At 45.6% G+C, this 13,412-nt stretch overlaps 1 protein-coding gene across 1 annotated transcript in view; it reads right to left on the bottom strand.

Moving 5' to 3' along the window:
- The window catches only part of RIN3 (Ras and Rab interactor 3), a 136,374-nt gene that overhangs the window by 99,133 nt on the left and 23,829 nt on the right, over positions 1–13,412 (bottom strand). The gene's annotated exons all lie outside the window — the stretch shown is intronic.

The raw sequence follows: 13,412 nt of genomic DNA on the forward strand, positions 1-13,412 counted from the left end.
AGCATCTACGCAGCCAGCATCCCTTTGAAGAATTAAAAAATGAATAAGCCATGGTCTTCACCTTAAGGCACTTACAATAAATCAGATGAGACACACACAGAAACAACCAGCTGTAGTACAAGGAGGGAATGAATACAACAGGAGCACAGCATAACAGAAGGAGCTAATGTCAACCCAGAATGGGGTTCAGGAACACACAGGTGGCATTTGAGCAGAGTCCTGAAGAGGATTTTTTAAAACTTTTAATTGAAGAGTAAGTTACACACAGTGAAATGCACAAATCTTTAATGTACAGATAGCTACATTTTTACATATGTCTACATCCGTGTAACTACCACCCAGAACAAGATAGAGACCTGCGCTGTCCAATGCCATAGCCACTAGCCATGAGCGGTTAGTGAGCTCTTACGAGTGGCTTGTCCGAATGCAGACGTGCCATAAGTGTAAAATACACACACAGGATTTCAAAGACTTAGTATGAGAAAAAGAACGTAAAATAACTCACTAATAGTATTTTATATTGATTACATGTTGAAATAATATTTTAGATATGTTGGGTTAAAAAAACATTATTAAATTTAATTTCACTTGTTTCTTTTTACTCTGTCAATGTGGCTACTGGAAAGTTTAAAATACCATATGTGGCTTGCATTATACTTCTATTGGACAGCATGATACAGAACATTTCCGGGAGGTTCCTTTCTGCCCCCCCCCCAGTCAACCCTTCCCACTTCCCCATGATGAAGACGTGTTAATATGGCAGGATGGAGGAAGGAGAATCACTGACCCAGAAAACAGCAAAATGCAACTAGAGGGTCTGCTGGGGAACGGGCACTGCCCACTATTCACACCCCTGTCTGGACCCGCCCCTATACCCGCACTGAACCCCACTCCCCACACACATACATAGTTTTGATTCCAGAAATGCTGGTGCCTCAAATCCTGAGTTGAGTGGGTTGGAAGGTCTTTTTGCATTCTACCTGGGAACGAAGTCATGGTATATGCAGGGGTGAAAACCTTAATCAGACAGGGGAGGGTACTTATAAAACCAGATGATGTGAATGGTGCCTCTCATTTTGCCCTGTGTCTCTGTGATGTTGCCCAGGCGTAGCAATGATCAGGGTTGGCATTTGTTCTGGAAGTTTCCAGAGTGTTTGCTGTAAGGAGCCTCTTAGGGGAAGTTGCTTGTTGGGGGTGGGGGGAATGAGGCCAGGATGAGCCCTGTTACAGGGCACAGGAAAGTGAAACCACTCCTGGGGGCAGGGGGCAGTGGGTGGCAGGACCCAGAAGTCCTGATGAGGGAAGGCATTTCCCAAAGGGGAGGGAGGGGGTCCTGTGGGTTCCCCTGGGAGGTGGAGAGACCAGGAAGTGCTGGATTGAATAGGTTAGGTAGTGTTGTGTTGTTTAAGCAGCAGGGTTTTGCAGAGACCTGACTAGACAGGTGTGTCATGAGGAGGGGGTGTGTGAAGGTCAGTGAAGTTGTCTGCACCATGTGATCGAATTCCCTCCTCTGCCTTCCCACTCCCAAATCCTCCAGGGAGCCATGACTCTCATGCATGTTGTGTGTGCTCAGGCTGTGCGTGAATTTCCTTTCTGGGTCCATAGCCTACAACCCATGTAGAAGAAAGAGCCAGGTCATCAGGAAAACATGAGTCCCGGGAGATGGCAGGATTTATGGGGCTGGGACGGGGGTGAGGGCAGCCCTGTGAATGTCTACAGGCTGAGCAATTGGGCCAAGTAGTCTCATTAGGAGCTCTAGGCCAGGGCAGCCCAGCTGATACTGACGTCACCACTTCCCAGGCCCTCAAGTGTGGTCCCAGCATCTCCTTTGGGAAAGAAGTTAGAAGGGCGGAGGCCAGAATCACCTAAAAAAGTAGCACTCCAGGGCCCTTAGTTTCCTCCAACCCCACTTGGAAACACAAAAATATCTTCTGGCACCAAAAGACTTTATAATCATCCTCAAACATCCTTGCTTGGCCTGGGGCCTCCCCCTGGGACCAATTAGGACTCTCAATAGCAGCTGTGAGTCAGAGCAATCCGCTCCCATTTCCTCTCTGCCACTAGCTATTGCTCAGACCTTGGCCAAGTCCTTTTCCTCTCAGGGTCTCAGTTTTCTTATCTGTACAATGAGAGGGGAGAAGGTGGACTGGAAGATTCCTCCATTTGCTGGGCAGCCCTGGGTGGGACCTGGGCCCATCCCCATTTTCTCCGGTAGAACCAAAGCTGCGATCTAACAGAGAGGCTCTGGAGCAACGAGGGAGTTAGCCTCTCATTTGCTCCTGCCATGAATATTTTCGAGCAAGTGCCACGTACTGTTCTAGGCACAAGTTAGAGCAGTGAACAAAACAGTAAACCAAGAAGGAAAAACTCCCAAACCTTCCAGGCCTTTACCTTTGGGGGTGGGGGGAGGCGGGGAGGAGACGGGCAATAAAGGAGGCGAATGGGTGACTGGAGTATATTAGATGGTGACTCTGCTAAAAGGGCCACGTGGGGGTGGGGAGCTTGCAGTTTCAAACTAGGAGGCCAGGGAAGTCCCCACCGGAGAGGTGACATTGAAGTAAACACCTGGGTGCAGGTATGTGGGGAAGATATTTCCGGGTAGAAGGAAGAGTCAACTCCAAAGCCTTTGAGTTCCTGCTCCCAGAGGGGGGTGGGGGTAACAAGGGTGAGAGTGGGAAGAGGTGGGGGCAGAGGGGTCAGGGTGAGGGTTCCATGACGATTCTGGACCCACTCGGAGGAGAATTGGCTCTAAATCCCTGTATATAAGCAACTTTCCCAAGGCTGAGGGAAGAGGCTGGGCTTCTGGCTCGCTATTTCCCTGGACCAGCTCTCTGGCTTCCTTGGCAAGAAGAAATGGGCCCATTAAGACCTGATGGGACGTGGGTGAACTCTGGGCCCACAGAGAGTCTGGCAGGATCCACAGAGATAAACCTGCTCCCCCACTGGGTGATTCCTACCTGCACCCTGAGGCACAGGCTGCTGCTCTCAGGGTGACCAAGTAGAAACTGTCCAGCCTCCAGCATCATGGGGACTGTGCCATCTCATTCTTATGATCACATCCCTCCCCTGTTCTAAAACCTTAATGGATCCCACTGCTAGCTAAAAAATACAGTCCAGTCTCCTAATATCTAAGGCATTCCGTCTCTGGGCCTCTACCCCCACAGACACCCCCTATGAAGGGCTGTTCATCACCCCCACAAAACCTGAATTTCCCCACATGGAGGACTTGCCAAAGCTGTTCTGTGCACCTGAGGTTCCTTCAGGATTTCTGTTTCCTGCAAAGATTCTCTCCAACTGGTAGGTAAAAGTTATTGCACCAGATACAGAAAGCAACATAAAAGAAAAAACAGATAAATTAGACTGCATCAAAATTGAAAACTTCTGCCCATCAGCCTGGGAGAAAATATTTGCAAAACACATACCTAACAAAGAACAAGCAAATCATTTTTTAAAAATGTGCATAACTTTGAACAGATTCTTCGAAGAAGAAGACCTCTAAATGGCCAATAAGCAGTGAAAAAGTGCTTAACATCATTAGTCATTAGGGGAATGCAAATTAAAACCGCAAAGTGATACCACGGCACAACCACTAGAAGGGCTAAAATGAAAAAGACTGAACATCACATGTTGGTGAGGATGGGAAGTCATCAGGACTCTCACGTATTATTGGTGAGAATGTAAATTGGTACAACTACTTTGGAAGGAGATATGGCAGTTTTTTATAAACCTAAACATACACCTACTCTATGGCCCAGCCATTTTATTCCTAGGAATATGCGCAAGAGAAATGAAAGTATAAGTCCACAAAAAGACCTGTACATGAACGGCCATAGCGGCTTTACTCAACATAGCTCACGACTGGTCCATGTGTCCCTCAGTGGGAGAATGGAAACAGACCGTGGTATGTCTGCACAATGGAATAGTCAGCAATTAAAAGGAACTACTGAAACACACAATCATACAGATGAATCTCAAAAACACTACGCTGGATGAAAGAAGCCACAGGCAAAAAAGTACAGATGAAGTTCAAATGTCACAGTTAGATATTTGTATTTACTTTTATCATATGTAAATTTTACACCAAAGCAATAAAAGAACCATAGCTAATTATTGAACTCTAGTTAAGGATATGCATGCTGGCATATTCAGGGGAGTCTGCCACTTTCTTTGAAATGCATAAAAAAAAATAAGGTGCATTCATGGATGAATAAAGGTACGTAATAAAACAAATATAGAAAAATTAAGGGTAAGTGGTGGGTATATGGGTGTTCACTGCAAAATTCTTTCAACTATTCTGTATGTTTAAAATTTATTATAGTTGCTGGCCAGTTAGCTCTGTTGGTTAGAGTACAGCCTTGCTTAGTATTGGTTAGACCACCAAGGTCATGGGTTCAGATCCCATACCAGCCAGCTGCCAAAAAATAAATAAATAAATAATGTTTTATAGTAAACTGTTGGGGATAAAGTTCTCCCCATCCTTTGTGCCCATTCAGATGAAGTCTACCTGCTGTACTAGAAGCCCTAGGTTGGAACTCGGGCTGTGTCACCTGTGGCCAGTTACTTTACCTCTCCGGGCTTCAGTTTAATCACCTGTAAACATATAATAATCATCTTTACTTAAGCGGCTTACTGTGAAAATTTGATGAGATGTCTTTCAAGTACTTAGCACAATGCCTGGCACATAATTCAGTAGATATTAGCTATTGTATTTCTATCCCTTCAACCCTCTAGTTGGAATTCCTCTCTCTCTGTTCCTCCTATAACTCTCCCACTATGTAGCTGCACGGATTGAATTATGTCCCCCTAAAACTCCCTGAAGCTTGAATTGTCTCCCAAGTTTTATGTATTAGAAACTTAGCTCCACTGTGACTGTTAAGAGGGTGGGAAATCCTATTTATGGCAATTGAAAGGTGGAGCCTTGAGGAGGTGATTGGATTGCAGGACCGCGCTGGAGGGAATGGATTAAAAATGGCGGTCAGGGGTGTGGTTCTGAGGGCTTTAAAAGAGGAGAGTCTGTCTCTCTCTCTGCTCTCTCTGCTTTCATCATCTTGCAATGGGAGACCCCTGGGTCACTGTTGCCACCACCAGATGCACTTGGACTTCCCAGCCTCAGAAACTGTAAGCAATAAATTTCATTTCTTTCTAAATTACCCAGTCTCAGGTATTCTGTTATAGCAACACAAAACGGACCGATATAGTAGCCCTGATTTTAGCACTTAGCACATTTGATTAGAGTGACTGGAGTACACATCTCTGGGTTGCTTATCTTGTGCCCAAGACAACATCTGGCCCCAGTGGTAACCCACAAGCTCAAGTGCCTGGAAACCATGTGGCTTGACATGAACACAGACACGATTGCCAAGAAAACACAATTTTCTTGGCAGAGACATACCCCTGGGAGGATCCCTTTCACACCCTACGAAAAAAGGGCCGGGGTCATCCCAGACACCTTGCAGTGATGAGTGCCAAAGAGGCCAACCTCAGCTGCTCACACCCAAACTCCGGAGAGGACAAAGCTCCTAGGATGGGGCTTTCAGGGAATCACCCAGCCCTTGCAATGTCCTCCTTTCTCTCCAGGTGGGTCAGTGCAGACATAACAGAGGAGGCCCACTACAGAGGCTTGTTCAGGGCCCCCAAGGTGGTGGATTGGTAGATGCAAGGATCTCAGGGTCAAGAGACTGTAAGAGGTCAAAGGCTATAGCCCCCTGACTTCGAGCAAGGTCTAGAAGTTAGAGAAGGAGCAGCTGAGGCTTGGGGAGGCTTGGCCTTCACACTAGGTTGCAGGAGTTAGAGCCCTTAAGGGACAAAGTGACATGACACCTGCTCTGAACAGGCCAAAGAAGAGTAATGGAGCCAGGCAGCTGCCTTAGGTGACTTGGGTCTTTGGGTGCCCATTTCCAACTGCAAAATGTCCATGCCAAGGATGGAGCTCGGGGCAGGATGGCAAAGGCGGAAGTGCCCAGAACCAGCAACAGATCAGGCTTTGTTTTGCTGCTGTGATTACTGCTGTCAACCAGCCTGGCCACATCAACTCCAGGTGCCAGGGACCAGCACTGAGCCCACACGGCATCAGATCTGTCACCTGCTGGCAGAGCCAGCAGCTCAGATCCCCATGACCTCCCCCTCACCAGCCAAACTCCAGCTCATCTGAGGGCCCTGAAAAACCAGCAACAGGGGCATGGATAATCAACGGCGATGTTAGCACAAAATAATGAGGCTCAGACTCTTCAGAGCAACTCTACCGGAAAGAGAAGTCATTCCATGACTAGTTTTCCTTCCGCTCGAGGGCATGGAGCACTGAGCTCTGATCTGCTGTCCCAATAGCCTTCCTTCCCACAGGGCCCGGTGGTCTGTGGACTCGCAGGCTGCTCTGCCAGGAGTAGTGTGGTCAGACACTCAGGAAAACCCACGCTCCTGGCTGCAGGGACCAGGCCCCAGACTCAGCATCGTGGCTTATTTGGGGATTTTCTCACCAGCTCCCCAAAGGAAGGCATGACTTGGCATGGTGTGTCTGTGGCTCCCGGGTGTGGTGCCTGTGTCTCCATCACAGGCCTGTTAAACCTGATGAGAAGAGGAAAGTTCTGCTCCAGAATGGAGAGGCTGCCCAAGAGGCTGACCCAAGCGTGGGGCCAGAGCACTGGGTGTGGCCACATGAGGCCCAGGGCCCTGGCTGGGTGCTGCCTATCTGAAAGGAAGGCACAGAAGTTTCCCATCTCTAGAGGGTGCCAGCTTTGGGCTGCCTGTTAACTCCAGGGAAGCTGCTCACAGAGTTCCAGCGCAGCCTCACTGTGAGAACTCAGGGCCCCTTGTGCAGCCTTGGCCAGAGCTCGGAGGGAGTGTGGGATGGAAGGGGAAGGCTAGGAAAAGGCCTTTGCCACCCCACCCACGCTCCTGACCTCAGCCAGGGTGGACTCCCAGCTTCAACAAGATGACTGGGATCTATAGGGATGGAGAGGCCTGGCCCCTGCCCTCAGAGGTCTCTCGGCCTGTAGGGGGCCAGGCATAGTTCCAGTGATAAATGTTGTAGAATGGTCTGATTGCTCTGACCGGCACCATGAACACGCAGAGGTAGTGGAGGGGCTGGGTTGGGGGGCCGTGGGAATGCCAATCAGGGCAGCCACTCTCCTGTTTCATTTATGAGTTGTCCACACCACACAGTGCCCACTGTGGGCCCATTCTAGGTACTTGATGCATTCTGTTAACTGAGACTTCCTTGTACCTACCATAGTAGGTTGAGTTGTACCCCCCCAAAAGATATGTCCAAATCCTGACCCCCGGTACCTTTGACTGTGACCTTACTTGGAAAAAGGAGCTCTGCAGATGTAAATAAGTGAAGGATCCTGAGACAAGATCATCCTGGACTTAGGCTGGGCCCTAAAGACAATAGAGGGGTCCTTATAAGGAGAAGGAAGGTAACAGAGAGACACAAAGTATGTGTAAAGGCGGAGGTACAAATCGGAGTTACGATGCCCCAAACCAAGGAACGCCACAGAGTGACAGCCACCACCAGAAACTGGGAGAGCCACGTGGAACGGATTCTCCTGCAGAGCCTCCAGATGGAACCGACCCTGTAGACACCTTGACTTGGACTTTTGGACTTCTGGCCTTCAGAACTGTGAGAAAATAAGTTTCTATTGTTTCAAGCTGCAAAGTTACTGCAGCCCTAGGAAACAAATACTCCTATCCCATACCTAATAGTCCCATGTAAAGAGGAGGACACTGAGGCACGAGAGGTTAAAAAACGTACCCAAGATCACACAGCCATTAAGTGGCATTCAAACCCAGGCAATCTGTCTTCAGAGTCTGTGCCTCTAATGATTATACTAGTCCTGATCTTGAAAAAGATTTAAAAAAAAAAAATTTCCCACATTTGTGTATCCTTCCAGTACCTGGCAAAGAAAGAGTGTTCAATAATGTTTGTTATATCATTTGGAAATATATACAAACACACTTAGTGACATATAAATATACGTAGAAATAATTTCCAGAAGGCTATATAAAACTTCATGAAATATAGTTATTTCTGAGAAGTGCAGGGGTTGTTTCAAATTTTTTTTTTTTTTGTCGTTTTTTCGTGACCGGCACTCAGCCAGTGAGTGCACCGGTCATTCCTATATGGGATCCGAACCCGCGGCGGGAGCGTCGCCGCGCTCCCAGCGCAGCACTCTACCGAGTGCGCCACGGGCTCGGCCCTCAAATTTTTATAATAATTATGCATTTCTTATATGATTAAAAATCCTTAAATAAACAGTTCTCTCATCTATACAATGGAGACGGTAGTACCTGGCCCATGATAACACCTCAAATAGGTCACTATTCTAGCTGGGGCAGCCACATATGTGGTCATACCCTGTTTCTCCCAGGAACACTGGTTGTGTTGGGGACATTCGTCAACCTAGTCCCAGCAGGTACATCTTGTTCCCCCCAAACAGGCCCTGCTCAGTTGCTATGGCAACAACACAAGAGATGGCCTGAGGTTGGTGAGACCCCTTCAGTGAGCCCCCTAAAAACCACGGGAGCACCAAGGGGGCAAATCACCCCCAAGAATGAAAACAGTTGTGCCCGCTATGGTGACAGTCTGTCAAAATCTAAAAGAGGTGAGATGCTGTAGCCCACATCCCGGCAGCCCCCCTCCCAGGACACACACGTGCCTACGGAGATAATTACGGATAGTCGCTGCTGCCGTGGCTGCCGCGACATTTACAAAGAGGAGAAAGTGGGGACATCCGTAATGCCCGTCTCATAACCAATGTCCGTCTATAAGAGAATGGATAAATAAGTTGCAACTCAGTCCACCCTGGACTGTCACACAGCTGTTAAAAGGCAGGAACCCATGCTACAGGGAAGCCTCAAAATCCTGTGCATTGCATGAATGTTAATTTCCTGACTGATCCTTGTGCTGAGGTTATGTGAGAGTATGTCCTTGTGTTTGAGAAATATCCACTGAAGTACGTGGGGTGAGGAGGCACGAGGCCTGCAACTTACTCTCAAATGGTTCAGGAAAAAAGTAGAGAGCGGGAGAAAGAAAGTGAAAACAAGCAAATGTGACAAAACGTTAACAACTGGTGAATCTGGGTGAAAAGCGTACAAACAGGAATTAATTGTACTATTCCTGTAACTTTTCTGGGAGTCTGAAATCATGTCAAAATAAAAAGTTAAAAGACGTTTTGAAATCAAACAAACAAAACCTAATGTTGAGTGAAATAAGCCAATTGTAGAAGGAATGAAAACATTTATACAGAGTGTAAAAACATACACAACAGTTCTGCGTCTTGTTCGTGGATACCTATGCACACCAAATTCAGGATGATGGCTACCCCTGGGAGTGAGGAAGAAAATGGGATCAGGGAGGGGTGTGAAGTAGGCTTCAACCAGTTCTGCAATGATTGATGTATTTAAAAAAACATCTGAAACATGTATGGCAAAATGATAGGATTTAACAAAGCTGATTTATGGGTGCACAGGGCATTGTTATGTTTTTCTCTAGACTTCTCTGTGCTTGAAATATTTAGTTAAAAAACAAAACAAAACAAAAAACCTACATGCACATATACTTTCCCCGAAGGTCCCAGAGCTTGTCACAAGCTAAGGAACTGGGGGTGGGGGGGAGTGTGGCCCAGGCACCTAAGCCTACTCCTTCTACTAGTGCAACGTCCCCATGCCGACTCCAGTTATTTCTCTCTGCAGTTTCAAAGTCAGTTCAGGAGCTGAGAGAGGCCATGTGTTGGAAGGTAATCAAGATGAGGCCAGCTCTGGGTGTGGATCCACTCAGCCATCCAAAGAATCAGGCCTCAGTGGACTTACAGGGAAATCTCTAACTGCTGCCACAGGCCACCAGAGCAGAATCCAGAGAAGGTCATTGGGCTGAACCTCTCTCCTGCAGCAGCCACAGGACTTGGCCAAAGAGCAATAGCAGATGCCAGAGGCCACTATACCCTGAGCTTCCTGATTCCAGATAAAGATGCAAGCAGGAAGGGGGCAACATGGGCTGAGGGCATCTGGGGCTGGAGAACTCCTTGTTCTGCGGCTTTGGTGTGATGAACAAACACAGACTTTGGTTTGAGTGGGGCCTATGACCCCAGGGAGCTACTCTACCCTTTGAGCCTCAGTGTCACCTCTGTAAATCAGGGAGACAGCCACCTACATCAAAGCTTGTGTGAATACTACTCTGCTATACAAAAGAATGAAATACTACCATTTGTAGTAGCATGGATGGACTTAGAAAAAATTATATTAAGTGAAATAAGGCACAGAAAGAGAAATACCACGTGTTCTCACTTATTTGTGAGAGCTGAAAATAAGTAAATAAATAAATATACAAACAAATGGGGGGGGGCGGGGAAGAAGACACAACAATCACAACAATTCCTTAAACTTAAGACAAGCGAACAGATATGATGTTGATGGGTGGCAGGGGGAAAGAGGTCACGAAATCAGTAAAGGGTCACGAAAATCAACTACATTGTACATTGATAAATTAAAATTAATTAATTAATTAATTATTTTTTTAAAAGGTTGTGCAAAGATTAAATGGGACAGTGTGATTAAAGAAGCCAGCCACAGCTGACAACGTCACAAGTGATAACTTGCAAATGAGATGGAGGACTCAGGGACAGTTCACAGAGGAAGACAAGGCTGAACTAGACACTGGGGCAGAGCAGGAAAGGAGTTCCCGTTGGGAAGGGAAGTGGCTCTGGGAGTGTTGGGAGGTGGGCCAGCACACAGAGAGACCCACTGGAGACTTGGTTTGGATCAGTGGTGTCCTAATAAAGCAACTGTCTAGGACAATAACTAACTGATTGAATGGATGGATGAATGAATGAACTAATGAACAGAAAAGCCCTGATGTGTAGTGACTGCCGATTTCCTTGGTGTAAACATTCCCACCATTGCTGATGTCAAGCTCCCCATGGTTTAACAAGCTCACAAAATTTCTGTATATCTAAGGGTAGGCTTTTATGAACCTACCAGCTGCAACACCACATGGAATTCTAAGGCTGTTTTCTATCTCATATGCCCCCTTAACACTTGAGTCCCCTCTGTACCATCTCTACCAAATAGTTGTGTGTTTGAAGACCTCTAACGATGTGAGCTCACTACCTCACTGGACAACCCATTCCAAAAAGCAATTCTCAATTTCTATTGAGATGAAATTTGTTCCCCTGAAATGTTTCCTCTTGTTGCTTTTTCTATACTTTATAGGGCACTGGAGACGACCTCCCCCACACTTCATATAACCCCTCAACTGTCTGAAGACGGCTGGCACATCTCCCACCCTGGGGTCTTCTGTTTTTCAGACTGAACAGCCCCACTTCCACACAGCTACCTAGAGATAACATTTATCAACTGCTTTCCCTGTGCTTGACACTGAGCTGGGTGTTTCATTCATACTGTTCCCACGAATTTGTAGATGGAGTGGTATGTTTTTTAATAGCATTTAAAGTGTCCAATTCAGCGGGGTCTTGTGTGTTGTGTGTGTGTGTGTGTGTGTGTGTATGTGTGTGTGTGTGTGGCTGGTACAGGGATCTGAACCTTTGACCTTGGTGTTATCAGCACTGAGCTCTAACCAGTGGCTTTTAATATAGTCACGAAGTTGTGCAACCACCACCATAACCAATTTTAGAACATTTTCATCACCCCAACAAGAAACCCCTAATTTATAAATAGGCACTCCCTATTTCCTCCCAACCACCTTGCTCCTCCCTCCACCACCACCCCTGGCCCTCCAGCCCCTGGCAACCACTAATCTACTTTCCACCTTTATAGATTTGCCTATTCTGGACATTTCCTACAAATGAAATCATACAATATGTGGTCTTTTATGTTTGGCAACTTTCACTTGGCATAACGTTTTCTTTTTTGTTTTTTGTTTTTTTGGTGGCTGGCTGGTAAGGGGATCTAAACCCTTGACCTTGGTGTTATCAACACTATGCTCTAACCAACTGAACTAACCATCTTTCAAAGTTCATCCATCCTGTAGCATCTAGTAGAATTTATAAGTACCTCTGTACTAATGTTTCATTTCTTTTTACTGCCAAATAATATTCTATTGCTTGAACCACCACATTCTACTTATCCATTCATTAGTTGATGAACATTTGGGTTTTTTTCCAGTTTTGGGACATTACCAACAATGCTGCTAATGTTCATGTGCAAGTTTTTGTATAAAACATATGTTTTCAGTTCTCCTGGGTATATATCTAGGGTAGAACAGCTGGATCATACAGTAACTCTGTGTTTTGCAATTTGAGGAACTGCCTGACTTTTTTCCAAAGAGGCTGCACCATTTTACATTCCCAACAGCAGTATCTGAGGGTTCTAATTTCTCCACAACCTTTCCAGTACTTGCTACTGATTACAGCCATCCTAGTGGGTATGAAGTGGTATCTCACCGTGGCTTTGACTTGCCATCCTCTAGAGGCAATTGATGTTAAGCATCTTTTCATTATTGGCTATTTGTATATCTTCTTTGACAAAATATTTATTCAGATCCTTTGCCTATTTTTGAGTTGGGTTATTACTAAGTTATAAGTTCTTTATCTATTCTGGATACAAGTCTCTTATCAAATATACGATTTACAAATATTTTCTCCCATTCTATGGATTGCTTTTTCACTTTCTTGAGAGTGTCCTTTGAAACACAAAAGTTTTGAATTCTGATGAAGTCCAATTTGTCTATTTTTTCTTTTGTTGCTTAGGGTTTTCATGTCATACCTAAGAATCCATTACCTAATCTGAGGGAATGAAAATGTATCTGTTTTCTTTTAAGAGTTTTGCAGTTTTAGCTCTTACATTTAGGTCTTTGTTCCATTTTGAGTTAATTGTTATATATGGTGTGAGGTAGGGACCCAACTTCTTTCTTTTGCATGTACCTATCCAGTTGTTCCAGCATCATTTGTTGAAAAGACTATTCTTTCTCTCTTGAATTGTCTTGGCAGCTTGTCAAAAATCAATTGACCATAAATTATGGAGTGGTTTTGAGCCTCCTCATCATACTGTTTCTATCCTTCTGAGTAAGTTGAGAATCCTTCTGACTTTGTGCCTCTGAAATGTGGAGTCCCAAAGCAGGGAAACAATTCCCTAAGTGTGTCCTGAGCAGCACAGAAAGAACTATGACCATCACCTCCCTGAATCTAGATACTCTACTCCTATTAATATAACCTAAGAAAGCACCAGTTTTTCTGTAGCTACACAATAGTTTTGGGAAATTAATTTGGATTCTGAGGGTAGGATCACATTATGGAAATGGAGGGAGAAAACAAGGATTTATGAGATAGATAGTGACATGATAAATGTATTCATCAAGAGAAGAGGTACAATATAAATGAAATGGCACTGTCTGGTTCTGTGCATTATTTTGTGATTTTGGGTAACTCACTTCCCCTCTCTAGGCTCAGCAACCACTTCAATAA

Source organism: Cynocephalus volans, chromosome 3, assembly GCF_027409185.1.
Source record: "Cynocephalus volans isolate mCynVol1 chromosome 3, mCynVol1.pri, whole genome shotgun sequence".
Taxonomy (NCBI): Eukaryota; Metazoa; Chordata; class Mammalia; order Dermoptera; family Cynocephalidae; genus Cynocephalus; species Cynocephalus volans.